At 40.5% G+C, this 15,075-nt stretch overlaps 1 protein-coding gene across 2 annotated transcripts in view; it reads right to left on the bottom strand.

The window, feature by feature from the left end:
- Window positions 1–15,075, bottom strand: part of Babam2 (BRISC and BRCA1 A complex member 2) — a 389,222-nt gene that overhangs the window by 78,952 nt on the left and 295,195 nt on the right. The window lies entirely within an intron of this gene.

Here is a 15,075-nt window from a genome sequence, read left to right as displayed (position 1 = left end):
AATGTCAGACCAACATTAATAGTTATATATATTATTGTGTGTATTATTTAGGCATACTTTGAATTGTGCCTAATTAAGGGATGGGCAAAGTTATTCATTAAGTACCTGAGCTGAACTAATCTAATTGATGCCACATTGCACCATTACAATGAAAAGACTAGTTCTCTTGTTTATCAGTCCTATGATCTTGTAGCCTTCAAAGTATATAAGAGAAATGTATAGTCCACATTCATTAATAAACAAGAAGATCTAGTCAATAATCATTGATTCAATCACTAATTTACAATGTCGATTCAGAAATAGTTCACACATCTGAAATTTTTTCCATTCAACCAACATACAATTAGTAGGAGGAATTGTTCAGAAATTTATGGTATATATTTCATGTCTCCCCTTCTCTCTCTCTGTCTCTCTCTCTGTTTCTCTGTCTCTCTCATCTCTCTGTCTCTTTCTCTTTCTCTCTTTTCTCTCTCTGTTTTTGCTGGTCATGGGTTTGAACTGAAGGCCTGGACGCTGTCTGTGAGCCTCTTTGTGCTCAAGGTTAGTGCTCTACCACTTGAATCACAGCGCCATTTCCAGCATTTTCTGAATAGTTTACTGGCGATAAAGAGTCTCATGGACTTTTCTGCTTGGGCTGGCTTCAAACTGTGACCCTCAGATCTCAGCCTCCTGAGGTGCTAGGATTACAGGTGTGAGCCACCAGCAGCCAGCTCATAAGCCACCCTGAATCTTCTTTTTGCCTGCCTGCCTGTGCCTGCCTGCTTGCCTTCCTTCCTTCTTTCCTTCCTTTCTTCCTTCCTTGCTCCCTCCCTCCTCTCTGTCTTTTATTTGAAGTATTGAGGCATCAGGGACTCTTCTACTTGACCACATTTTTCAGACAAAGACTCATATTTTTTATCTGGGCCAGCCTCAGACCACAAACTTCCTATCTCCTACCCAACTAGGTGGGATTACAGGTGCAAGTCACTATGCCCAGTCCACATTAGTTTTTCTTATTTTAATTTTATTTTAATATTTGCATTTCTATAAGCTCCATAAAACTTTAAATATGGTAGGATATAGAACACTCTGAAATTCCTTGATCTTATGGTTACTTTTATTTGAGTCTCTCCAGTTACAAGTTGTTAAGTGGAATAAAAGGATGTCACAGTAATTGCCTAGAAACTCATTTCCAAAGAGTATAGGGCAGGCTGGTTGAGACAGAAAACATACCTAACCACCTAAGGACTCTAGACCTATCCTGATAGATTTCTGAAATTATTTTATATATGTTTACAATGTGAATGAAAACCCCAAAGAACCAAAAGCCAAGGATAGGCATGGAAGTAGATGTGGAGTATACTTTTTTTCTACTCAGAGGAGAGCTAAAAGCAAAATAATCCTGACAACAGAAAGTATTGTATGACAGTCTTCAACTCGGTATGACATTAATGAGTCATCTGTGCTTTGCAACTGTACAGGAGCAGCAAAGCCATTGTTTCCTTTCACTACTCAGCGCAGATGTTGGATTAGATTTAACACAAATTCTGAAGAAGTCTAGGGAAACTATGATGTCACATGAAGCTGAGACAGGCTCTGTCCTCTCTTCTATAAGCACGAATACACAGAAGGCTTACCCCTCACCAGAGGGTTCTAATGATTCCACTGGGAAGGAAAACTGATCAAGAAGAAAACACCATTGGACAAGAAATATGAGGTTACTGTTTATACTCTGTGGTTACTGGTTAGAGATCTGTATAATGTAGATACTGTCAAGATCCACACTACTTAACAGCTTACTAAAATAAACAATCCTAAGCATTATAAAATTCCAAAAATTTAGTTCCCTGGAATTGACTGCTGTAGCCTCTGACTTTGATGAAACATTCAGAGTAAGTTTTTAATAAATCAAATTGCCTACGAGGAAGGAAAATAGTTTGTGGATAATTCTTTGAACTTAAATGTCTCCTCCTTTATCTCTCTATTTCCCCACCCACTTTGCATTCCCTTATCCAGAAATCAGGTCATTCTGAAATGCAGCCATAAAAAAATTACCTATGATGAAAAGAAGTCCAAGTGTGAAGAAATCCAAGACTCAGTGGGGTTTGCTGGAAGACCCACATTTCTGTGTCTTACTTATTTGATGATCAAGAACTAACATTTGTTAGATGCTCTATCATATTATCTGACTTAATGTTCCCTATTAGATAACTTATTATAATTTCACAGATAAAGAAATCAGTGTTTGGAGAGCACAGAAGTTACCTCCACTTCACACAGTCAGTCTCTAGTAAAACCAAGATGGAACCACAGATGTCTGCCTGGCCCTGTAGTCCATGCTGTTTTTTTCTATCCTTTCTTTCTTTTCTTTCTTTCTTTCCTTTCTTTCTTTCTTCCTTTCTTTATTTCTTTCTTTTCTTTCTTTCTTTCTCTCTCTCTCCTTCCTTCCTTCTTTCCTTTCCCTTCCTTCCTTCCTTCCTTCCTTCCTTCCTTCCTTTCTTCCTTCCTTCCTTCCTTCCTTCCTTCCTTCCTTCCTTCTTTTTTTTTTAGGTTCGGTTGTGGGGCCTGAACTCTGGGCCTGGGCGCTGTCTCTCAGCTCTTCAGCTCAAGGCTAGCACTCTATCACTTGAGCCACAGCGCCACTTCTGGCTTTTTTCTTTTTGCTTATGTGGTGCTGAGGAATTGAACCCAGGGCCTCATGCATGCAAGGCAAGCGCTCTACCACTGAGCCACCTTCCCAGCCCTCTTTTTTATTTATTATTATTGTGAAAATACCATACAGAGGGGGTACAATTACATGGGCAAGGTAATTAGTACATTTCTTATCAAGCATTGTTGCCTCCTCCTTTGTTTCCCCTTCCCATCCCTTCCCCCCCCAAAGTTGTAAAGTTCGTTTTTCGACATAACGACTTGCACATCTCATTGTTGCAGTGGGTCCACCTATATCCCTATTTAAACAATTTTGTTTTTTCCCTTCCCCTCCACAAATTATACCAACATCAAATACAATGAAAACAGGGGTTATGCCATGGGGGAGGGACATACAAAGCAACAAAGAAATCATCTTATAAATATGTTAGAAACAATCGCAAGAAAGAAAAACATTTGAATACTTATCTTGGGGTTCATTTCACCTAACAGCAACTTATCTGACCTTTTCTGCTTGTCTCAGACATATACTAGTTATTGCAAATAAGGGGAAACCATGGGACCTATGTTTCTTTGGGCCTGGCTTACTTCACTTAATATAATTTTTTCCAAGTCTTTCCATTTCCTAACAAATGGGGCAATGTCATTCTTTCTGATGGAGGCATAGAATTCCAACATGTGTATATACCATATTTTCTTGATCCATTCATCTACTGAGGGGCATCTGGGTTGGTTCCATATCTTAGCTATGGTAAATAATGCTGCAATAAACATAGTTGTGCTGGTAGCTTTAGTATGGTCTTGTTTGTGATCATTTGGGTAAATGCCCAAAAGTGGGATTGCTGGGTCATAGGGGAGCTCTATGTGGAATCTTTTGAGGAACCTCCATACTACTTTCCAAAGTGGTTGAACTAGTTTATACTCCCACCAACAATGCAGTAGGGTTCCCTTCTGTCCACATCCCCTCCAGCATCTGTTGTTATTAGAGTTCTTGATTATAGCCATTCTAACTGGGGTGAGGTAGTATTTCAATGTTGTTTTGATTTGCATTTCTTTTATGGCTAGAGAGGTTGATCATTTCTTCATGTGTCTATTGGCCATCCTTCTTTTCTCTTCAGAGAAGTCTCTCAAAGAAACAACTGCCCAATATATAAGTCCATGCTGTTTCTGCTGCACTATTTGCATCCCTGAGAGTTAGGGGAATTTAATATCAAAAGGCTACAGGGTTAGGAACCCCATCCTATGTGGCTCCTGTACATGTCCTGGGTCAGGTTCTGGATAAGGAGACCAGGCTTAAAGCAGATACAGATGGAAGGACATCCTGGCAGCCAGGCAAGCATTCTTCCTCATTTTGTTTACACCTCTGTGCCTGCCCACCCCCTCAGCAACTGGCTGAACTTGGACTTGGATGTGATGAACTGATCACACCTGGGTGTGTTTACTTCTGAATGGTTTACTTACCCATGCAAGGCAAGCTTCAAGGTGGGAAGCACTTCGGGTGCTATAAAAGACAGTTTAAACTAAGTTTATTTATTATTTTTTATATTATATTATTTTATTTTTTGTTGTTCATGGGGCTGGGTGCTGTCCCTCCACTCTTCAGCTCAAGGCTAGCATGCTACCACTTGAACCACAGCGCCACTTCTGGTTTTCTAGTGGTTTATTGGAGATAAAAGTCTCACGGAGTTTCCTGCCCAGGCTGGCTTTGAACTGCAATCCTCAGATCTCAGCCTCCTCAGTAGCTAGGATTACAGGAGTGAGCCACCAGTGCCCAGCTAAACTAAGTTTATTTTTTAAAGGGTGCTTTTTTCACCCCTTATTTAACTCAGTAGTTTCTTAGCTGGTAAGAATGTAAGATCTAAAGTCCAGTAAATGCCACTGGTGCATGAATGGATATCCACCTCAGTATTAGCAGGCTTGCTATTGCCTGAAAGCTGTCTGACCATGCTGAATAAACACAGTAAGTCCATGGAGTAAAAGCAGTAATATATTTTCAAAGGGTGAAAGGCAGAAGTAAAGCCTTGGGATCTCCAATTCTTTGATAATGATGAACCAAAAAGAAAAAAAAAAAACCCCATAGGCTGAGCAAGTAGAACAGAACACTCACCCTATGCAGACATTCCAGGGCTGGCTGCAATATCCCCGGAATGCAGGGCTGGCTGGAGAAGACAGGCCTGACAAACTCCTTACCCAACTATATGGGGCTGAGACTGGGGCAGGGGTGAGGATGAGAGGAAAGGGATGCCAGGGGCAAAAGGTAAGGGCAAGAAGTTGCTTTGACAGAGTCTCAGGAAGAACTTGGGAGGGAAAAGGGATAAAAGAGGTTTTTGTGATGAGATATTACCTTCTATTTCTTCATGGACTAAAATGAAATATGAATTTAGTTGATCATTCTTAGAAATACAACTAAATCAGTGTATATAAGTTGGTAGGATAAGTGTTTGAAAAGCCCTTCAACCAGTAGAGTTAAACAGACCAAAAGTTAATCAGGAAAGAAGCTTTGTCTCATTGACTCTAAAATATAAATGTAAGAACTGTCTCTGTTGAAGTGATTCATATATTCTTTGCCATGCAAATGAAGCTAACAGAGTCCTTTGTGAACCTTGCTCTGTCTTCAAACATTCAGAGTATCTCTAATATTGAAGACTTATTTGGTTGTAGCACAACAGACAACATAAAGGAGTTAGTTTTGAGGTTTTTGACACAGTAAAAGGCAAGGAGTCAGCTTCTCTGAGAGCCTGACTTGGGAGTAGAGGGATTGATGTTGACCAAACATGAAATAGCAACTCCCCAAGTAAAAGAGTGCTACATAGTTTAGAATAGAGCAAACAAAAAGGACTAGGGATTCTCAAGTATTTTTCTTGCTTTTGTCAATTTTCTCTTTGATTCTACTCAGCTTTCTCAGTTTGGTAGGGAGAATACTTCTCTGAAAACAACTCATCTCTATAATCATTAAGAGTTGGAGGAACAATGAGAGTTACATTAATATTAAAATGCCAAGAAGCACTCCAAGAGAAACTATTCTAGAAGGTCTCCAGGTTTAAGTGTTCCATGTCCCAATGTCATGACAAAACACTTCCAGGGATACTTAGGTCAGCCTTAGAGTTCAACTCTTGCTCTTGGATTGGTTTCTGAAGGACAGGAGCTGACCAGGTAGCCTCCTCCACAGTTTGACTAAGGGGAGTGTAGGAGGTTGACGCATGGAAGTGGGAACTTCCAGGATGGTAAATAGAGACAAGCTGCCTGCAGCCTCTAGCAAAAGGTAAAGGGAAGGAAGGTATACTGCCTTAGGACCTATTCAACAAATACCAACTATATGCTTAGGTCTTCTTAACGATTTGAGTTTCCGTCCTGAATATGTGACTAGGACATCATGGTAAGTCCCTTTGAGGTAGAGAAATACCAGAGACCTCAAGAATCTGGGGCACTCTGCGATACCAGAATGTTTTCTGGTGGCTTGCCAGGTCAGTCACTACAATAGTTATTTCATTGGGTACTCACGTGGGCCTGGTACTACTCCATCAGGAATTTCATGGTATCTAAACTGCACAACACCCATCAAGTCCATCTAATTAGCCTAATTTACAAAGGAGAAAATTGAAGTTCTAAAACTCTAAGTATCTTGTCTTAGATAACTCAGAGAGCATGTTATAGAGATGAGCTTAAACCCAGGTCTTTCTGTTCCAAAGCCTATAACTCTTTTTATTAGGAATTCTTTCACAAAAAGATACTGTGAAATGTTTTAAAGTCTACTTTCCACCTATACACTGAAGCAGTTGTATAAGTAACCAAAATTGTCCTCAAAAATTTTACCCATCAAATTTATCACCTTGTCATCTCACTTCTTCTCATCTTAAGATACACATGTCACAACCTAAAAGTGGTGGGATGAAAAAAAAAATCACTTATAGATTCTGAGAACCCAGAAGGATACAAACAGTAAGTTAAGCAGAGATTCTGATTTGGTATGGTTTTCTTTTCTTTTCTTTCTTTCTTTCTTTTTTTTTTTTTTTGGTCGGTTGTGGGCCTGGGCTCTGTCCCTCAGCTCTTCAGCTCAAGGCTAGCGCTCTACCACTTGAGCCACAGCTCCACTTTCGGCTTTTTCTGTTTATGTGGTGCTGAGGAATCAAACCCAGGGCCTCATGCATGCAAGGCAAGCACTCTACCACTGAGTCTCCTTCCCAGTCCCTTGGTATAGTTTTCTAACTGGATTTTTCTTCTGTTGTAAAGCATTTTCTTTATCTCATTTTATGGATTCAATTTTGAGCTATCTCCTAGTCCTTCAGGGAAGCAAAATCAGGATGTAATTTGGGGTGGAAAGATCCCAGTGAGTCCAGCAGGAGAAGACAATAAATGACACTGGTAAATATGAGGAGTTAAGTGCATAGGTAGGAGAAATATGGGGAGTCATGCTGGATCAGAGGCCCACAGAAGCATATGAGAGAGAGTAGGCCTGGCCACAACATATTGGTGACTAAACTGGTATTTCCACTAACCATACTCCCCAGCATAAGAAAGGTCTTTGTTAGAATACAGTATTCCATTTTTTGTTTCCCATTTTTAGAGGGACACATAAAAATGGAAATGTGCTGTGACAACTATGATTAAGCACTCAGAAAATGTTCTTCTTTGGAGCAAAGTCTGAAGTTGACATTGCTAAGTTACATTACTTTAAGAGTTATAAAATTATTAAACAGCAAATCTTAAATACAAAGGCATACTGTATGGATAATTTCCATCAGCTGTTTTCTGCTTAGGGATAGATTTAAACAAAAACAATTTAAAAGGAAGTAAGAGGGATTTGGTTGGGAAATGAAGTCTCCACTAAACAACAATGAACAAAACTCTCTGTTTGCTAAGCACTAACAATAATAGACAAGGCACATACAAGGTATGTTTCCTATTTCCTATTGTCTATTCTTCACACCAACCAATAGGATAGGGGTTATTCTATCCAATAGAAGTTACAGATGCTAGGTAATTCCCCTAGGGGCCTTAAGATGATGATGGCAAATACACATCTAATTTTAGTTCTCTCACCTAAATCTGCCCCACGCCCAGGCCTTTAGCTCTCACTTTTGGGACCACTAAACCCCACCCACCAGACCTGACCTCTGGTTCCACACATGGCTCGTGTGTTTCAGGAAGCTGCCCGCACTGACCAATCCCTTGAGGTTGTTTCCAGGAACATTTATTAAACTTATTTAGGCACCTGAATTGAAGTGAACAGAGCCCCTTTCATTCTAGGAAAAGGAACTCTTGGAATAGGGAAGAATTCTGAGTGCCAGAATACTCAACACTTTCCAGCAGAGAAGAGGTGGAATGCAAGCAAGGAAAATTGACATTTAAAATAATACGAAAGATGGGAGGATTTTAATTGCAAACAGAGCGTGGCTAACAACATGAACACTACCCAAGCTTTGTTCAGATTTTTTTTTTAAAGTCTGTTAACATCTCACAAAAGCCTTTAAGGGTAGTAATCTTAACAGATGTCTGCAATCATGATTTTGTTAGCATGTGGAAAAGCATTTAAGTGAGGCCCCCAAAACAATAATGGACTTAGCAGATGCTGTTCTACTGTGATGTGCTTGGCCACTACTGACATGAACAGGGAAAGGTAGAGGAAAGCTCTGCCCTCCTGCTGCAACTCTATCCTTACTATCTCTGGCCAATGACCTGTAGTTCTAATTCCATACATTTTCCTCCTCAGATAGGGTCATATGCTTTTGCCTGAGTGGGCTTTGGGCTGCAATCCCTCTATATCTGCCTCCCCAGTAGGTGGGGATTCAAGGTGTATGTCCCTACACATAACTTGTTTTTGAGATAGCTTCCTTTTTCTCCCTCAAGGCTAGCCTGGAATCATGATCTTATTTCTACTTTATGAATTATTGGGCTTACATGTGTGTGCCACTGTGCTTGACACATTGCAATCTTATTAAGAAGTGAAACTATTTTCAAACATCTCTGGGGAGGAATGGGTGGATTTACTGTGAGCTTGTTATAAGTTTACAAATTGAAAGTTCTATGGAATGGCTTCATTGCTCTGCTATTGGCATAGGTCCCCATATTTTTCCTATGAATTACTTTCAAAATATTTTTACCGATTAAAAAAAGACATTGCATATAATAGTTATCTTAATCTATAACCCTCACATTGTATATACATTTTAATATGGTCAACGGTAGAGGCACAGTGTAAGAAGCAATGCCAGGGCAGACAGGGTATCCACCTGCTTCCTGTTCACTGGTATTTACTAAAGGTACAGAAACAGCACACACATTGCTGGTCTCTCTGCTCAAAGGACTATTCTGTAGATAGCTGCAGCTTGGCTTGCACACCAAAATGTAAAGATAACAGATGAGATTAGTCAGGGAACTGGTACTTAGCACTTCATAATTTGTTTCTAAAGTACACCTTGCTTTTTTCCCCCCAAGGAATTATGTAGAAAGTATCATGCATGGTATATAAAGTTACAAAGAGGCTAGAATTGGGGGACTTGCAAAAACTGGAAATGAAATTGGGATTGTAATGTTTTTTCTATGCCAGTGTTTTTCATATTTGCTTAAGAACAGTCTGGGGAGTTTGTTAGAGATTCATACACTCAGTCCTCACTTGGTGAGAGAAAGGCTGAGGATGGGCAGTGGGTGGAGGTATGGGGCACTCCCCTGCTGCACCCTGCTCCCCCTACTCTCTCAATGCACGTGGGAAGTGGGGTGGAGAGGGGAGTAGTCAAAAGCAAATCTGCCCCTATTTCAAGACATTGGGTCGCTGACTATTGAAAGGACTGAAGACAGCCAGAGGGGTAAAGGAAACATAAATGCTCTTAAGGTCAAGTGTAGGAAAGAAACTATCTGTGGAAGGAAGTAGGTTTCTGCTAAGTATATACATAGGAAAATTTAAAAAAAATAAAATGTGGTTATATTGAAGTAATCAGAAGGTAAGGACTAGGCTGGAAGTCAGGAGGCTACAGATCTACCAAACAAGGTAGGGTTAGGGTTCAAAGGCCAGGAATTCAGTGTGAATGGCAAACCATGAAGGAAGGCATATTCCACACTTCAAGGTGCCCCCGCTATCTCTGGGTAAAAGGGCATCTGCCTAGAGAGAGAACAAGAAGATGGATAGCAGATCCTGATGCAATGCTCAGGGTAAGCTAGAAAGAAAACGTGAGGTTAAGAAAGGTTCTAGTTAGTCATAGAGTGAGATGTATTAGTATTATGCTCACCTTTGGTCCTCAGCTCCACCCAGACCTGGGCCCCCTCCCATTCCTGGAGTTGCCTCCATACAGCTGGCCCCTCCCTCTCTTTGCCCAGACCCACCTGAACTCCCATCTACCTCACCTCCTATCCCTCAGACCCTCCTGCTACCTGGATAGGAACAGGTGCCATGTGCTCCCTCTTGGGGGAAATATGGCTCCTCTAATAAACCTTGTAATAATCTTTCTCCTGTGCCTGCCTGACTCTGCATGGTCCCCTGGGATGGATATGTGGGATCCTCTTTCAAGATGTCCTGAAGGTAAGAAATTCTGGGCTTTGAGAATAAAACTTAGCCAGTGTCACTGCTTTAAATGTCTCCATTACACTGACAACTTCCAAATTTATATTGCTAGCTCAGACCTTTCCTGAACTCTGGACTCATAGGCAATATTTCCTACTCAATACTTTCATGGAGGCTTAAAAATACATCTCAGTCTTAACCCACTCACAAGCAAAGCCTGCTCCTGCATACATGCCACTTCAGTCATGCCAGCTACCCCTCTCCTCAGCCAACAACCCATGCCTCCTCTCTCCCTCCCTCGTTCAATCAACCTGGACCAGACTTTCTCAACTGCCACCTGGATCATGCTGCTCCAGGACTGCTCCCACCTCAGGGCTCAGGCTCAGGAATGCTCTCCCAGCCACTGCAGGGCTTGCTGCCTCACCTGGGTTGGGACTCCTATGCTACCCTCTCAGTAAGGCTTCTTAAATGTAGCCCTAATTCCATCTCTGGTGCCTCTTCTTCTATGGTGTGCTTCTTCCTGGGCCCTCCATTTCCCAGAGACATCTCATCTATTATATTGGGTTACTGTCTCCCCTGAGCACCCTTCATTAGAATGCAAAGAGGTCTTTGTCTATTTTGTTCACTTCTATAACTCCAGAAAAAAGGGAAATGTTGAACTATGTTAAGTACCCAATAAACATTTGCAGGACAGGTTGAACAGCCTTAATTTGAACATCTGAAATCTAAAATATGAAAATCTGAAACTTTTGGAGTGCTGACATGATGCCATAACTGGAAATTTCCACATCTGCCCTCATGTGACAGATCACAGTCAAAACACAGGTGCACTGAAACGACTGTATAACGTTAACTTCAGGCCAAGATATATATGAAATACAAATGAATTTCATGTTTAGGCTCGGTTTATATCCTCCAAGATTTCTCTTTATGTATATAGAAATATAATAAAATATGGGAAAAAGATCTAAAACACTTTGTGACCTAAGCATTTTAGGTATGGGATATTCAACCTGTATTAAGTTGGGTTAAATGAGAAAGATAGTAAGAACTGAATTTCCAAAATGGATATTAAAAGCCAATAAATGTATTTATCTTTTCTGAAATAGTCACTGTAGAAAGGAAGATTTTAAAGGTCTAGTGAAGGAATTGACAAATGTTTTTGGTAAAGGGCCAGGTGGTAAATATTGTCACTTTTACTATAAAGAAACAAATGTAAATGAATGAGCATGGCTGTATTCCAATACAATTTTATCTATGATACAAAAATTTGAATCCTACCAAGTTTTTTTTAACAGGTTATAGAGTAATAATTCTCTAAGTGTTTTTCTAACCATTAATTTGATAAATGATAAAATGACAAAAATTTGAATCCTACAAAGTTTTTTTTAACAAGCTATAGAATAATAATTCTCTAAGTGTTTTCCTAACCATTAGAAAACAATGTGAAGCTCATTGTTAGCTTCAGGGTCATACAAAATTGGCTTCAGGCTGGAGGCCTTAGTCTGCTAACTTCTGCTCTGGGATTACAGGATTATTTGTTGGTTCTAGAGAGCCTGAAGGGTAGAAACATATCCAAGAAGAAATACAGGCAAAAAGCCCTAGATTAGGTTATTAGTGGCTATGAAAAGCAGGCCCTTTGGTCAGGCCTCTTAGAACGTCACTGGAGCATCAGGTAAACCTCAAGCATCAGCCTTCTCCCGGCAAGGGTGGGGTGAACATCAGGCAGTTTGTGAACCGTGGGAGTTCTCATAATGGTACTAGCTTGTAACTGTGCAAGAGCGAGCTATTTATATGATGCAAAGTAAAGCTCGAGGCATATTCTAGTGCATTTTACTTCTATGTTAGGTGAAAAAGCTGCCTACAAAAGCCTGCCTCCCACCCAAAATACTAGCTGTTAGTTGGTGACTGATCTTCAGAAATATTAAGATGAATCATATATGCTCTTTTCGCAGTGCAAAAAGAGATAATTTTAAAACTCAGAAAATGTCACTTTGGGTAGTCACAAACCATACAATAGAAAAGCTGTCCAGCCTTAAAGTTGTAAATAAATAAAGCCCTGCTCCTGCATGAAAACCTTTTGCCTCTTTTGGACTATAGTGAATTTTAGGACTTGCCTCCGAGGCTGGCTAACAGTGAAATGATAAAAATGGGAAAACGTGTTCAGTCACACAATCTGAGGCTAGAAGGCAGTCTTGGTTCCTCCCCTCTTCCCCGGGTTCCTCTTGTGCAGTTCTGGGGAACACATACTCTCAGCCTCTTTCTGCTCACCTACAAAGCAGCCTCCATGTCTCCTGGCTTGGCCTAAAAGGCGCCAGCTGACAGCAGGGCTCAGCATTTTCCAGATCATAGAAAGGATTTCTGTGTTTCTTTCTTTTTACTGTGTGGAGAAACAGGTATTTTTGTCTTTGATCCTTAAGCTCTGTTTTCTTTCTCTTGTTACTAAACAGGTCACCTCTCCTCCCACCCACCCCTGCCTTTTTTTTTTTTTTTTTTTTTTTGCAACCTCATCATTTTTCCACATTGCACCGTTTGGCATGGAAGGAAGAACCACATCAAATAAAGGAATGCAACCACAAAGCTGCCTTGAGAAGCAAAGCCCTAGATTTTTTTTTTCTGTCAATTTACCGTTTTTGGACTTGCTCTCCCATAATCAAATCCTCCCTATCGTGTTAACAATGTGGTGGTGTGTCAAAACTTTGGAATTCTGCTTCAATCAGCAACCCAGAGCTTAATAGGAAAATGAAGCAACAAAATGCTGGTCTTACTGTTAACTTTAGGCGAGGCCTGTACTTACATTGGGAATGTTTGCTTGTCTATGGAACATGGGCCAAATCTTGAAAAATTTCTTAACAATGGGCCTAAGGAAGCATTCTGGCAATCACTTAGGGCCATTTCTAATGCAGAGGGATAATCTCTACATGTACCACAAGCAGAAGCACCAGGCAGACCAAAACATAGTAAACCTGCGAAGAGTTCAGACTGAATTTGCTTTCCAACATTTTAGACACAGTTATCATCAGCAGTACGATGATAACTAGGTCTGGCTCTGTGACCTTCCTGATGTTTGTAGTTATCACAATGGGCTGTGTCAAGTGGTTGTTTGTTTGTTAAATAAAAACATGAGTCTAACTTCTAAATTATTTGAGGACCAAAATAAGATAATGTATTTCCAAACCAAATATTGAAAAAGTTGCATTCAATGTCCTCAGGACATATGTGTTATGGTTAATGTTTAACAGTAGCTGGCTAATATTCACTACCAAGGAAAACACCAGTTAAAGATGGAATACTTTTGATCTTTATCTTTGTGACTAACTTGGTCAATTAAGTGGTTCATAAAATGAAGGTAGGTGTTTTTGCTGTGGTTTTGGTTTGGTTTGCATGGCATTTTAGTTAATGTTAGAATCAGCCTGTTCTTAAACACCAACAGAGTATGCAAGCCATCAGCAGCCAAGTCACAAGGCACTGATTCTCCACCTTTTATTGGCTTTCTCACCAAGTAATATCATCTTCTGCAGAGAGGGCAAAAGGGTGATAGGAGGCTTATCACTTTCTGCCCCTATCTTCTGTCCTATTCCAAGGTAGCCTATTAGAATCTCAAAGTGGAGATATGCATCATTTGAAAGCACCACCACCATCACCACCAAAGCCTATACTGTTCTGATCTGGACTAATAGGGCAGATTTCCAACAGGCCACCTGGCATAAGGAATACTGTCAAATGTACAGAAGGCGAGATCCTGCAGACCTCCCTTCCCAGTTACCAGGCACAGTTGTAGTGCTTCCAATTTTGGCCACATTCAGCCAGTTCCAGCTCTATCCTCAAGAGCCAGATCACTCACAAGTATAACTCATTTGCCCATGGATCATTTCACCCCTTCTTCAGACCCCTCAAGTTAATCCCCACAGCTAACTACAGTCAGGTGCTTTGGTTAAGGTACCTGTGCCTGGACCTAGCTCCAGCTACTGCTTAGGACATATCCTCTAGGGTGAGTACAGGATGCTTCATGCAGCCCTCCAAGAACCACCATCCCCTCCAGGCAGTGAGATCCAAACCACCAGGCAAGTAGGAGAAGGAGACTAGGGAGAGGAGGTCCAAGAAAAAGACGGAGAAAAATGATACCTTGGAGAAGGGAGATGGTGGGAAGGTTGTAAGTATAGTCAGTGTTTTAACTGGATGAAGATGTATTGTGTAGATTCCTGCCACTTAGCAAACATTTTAAATTACTAAATGAATTGTTTACTTACTAATAGAGAAAGTGGGAGTTCAGTTCTATTAATTGCCATCTGTGCATAACTGGGAGCCTGTTTTTGAATATCAATTTATTTACCTATATCTTTTATTTTAAAAAGTTACTTTAAAAACTATTTTTATCCAGTCTTCTAAAATAGATGATTTTAGACAGCCATAGCAATAAACAAGGGCCTTCCCATTCCCAAACGGGGTGGGAGCAATGGGGAGTAGTGGGGATCTAGGGAATCTGAGGCTCAGGGGAACCTGAACTTGTAGGAGCAGCTTGCTCCAGAAGTAGACAGATCTACTTCTTTAAGCCAGTGATACAACACACAACAGAAGGCTTAGTCAGGAAAGGAATGGGTTCTGGTAAATGCAGATGAGGTCAAGGCCAATTTAATTGGCCAACTATAATTGAGATTGGCCTAATAACTTCTGTAGAAACTACTTTTCTGGTTGCTTGAGAATTCTGATTACTATTGCTTTCTTCAGCTTTTATAAACAAAAAACACAATTTACAACTCGAACAGTATTATAGCACAAAAGGGGATATTAGAAGGACTTCCCAAAAATTCGGCTGGCTCCCATCTGTAATTGTAGCTCTTTAGGAGGCTAAGATATGAGGGTCATGGTTTGAAGCCAGCCCAAGCAGAAAAGACTGTGAGACTCTTATTTCCAACCAACCACCAAAAACCTGGAAGTACATCTGTGGCTCA

The sequence above is a fragment of the Dipodomys merriami genome, unplaced genomic scaffold (assembly GCF_024711535.1).
Source record: "Dipodomys merriami isolate MVZ:Mamm:240054 unplaced genomic scaffold, mDipMer1.0.p SCAF_17, whole genome shotgun sequence".
NCBI classification, from domain to species: Eukaryota; Metazoa; Chordata; class Mammalia; order Rodentia; family Heteromyidae; genus Dipodomys; species Dipodomys merriami.
The sequence above is the reverse complement of the archived record's forward strand: the minus strand, read 5'-3'. Positions and strand labels throughout refer to the sequence as shown.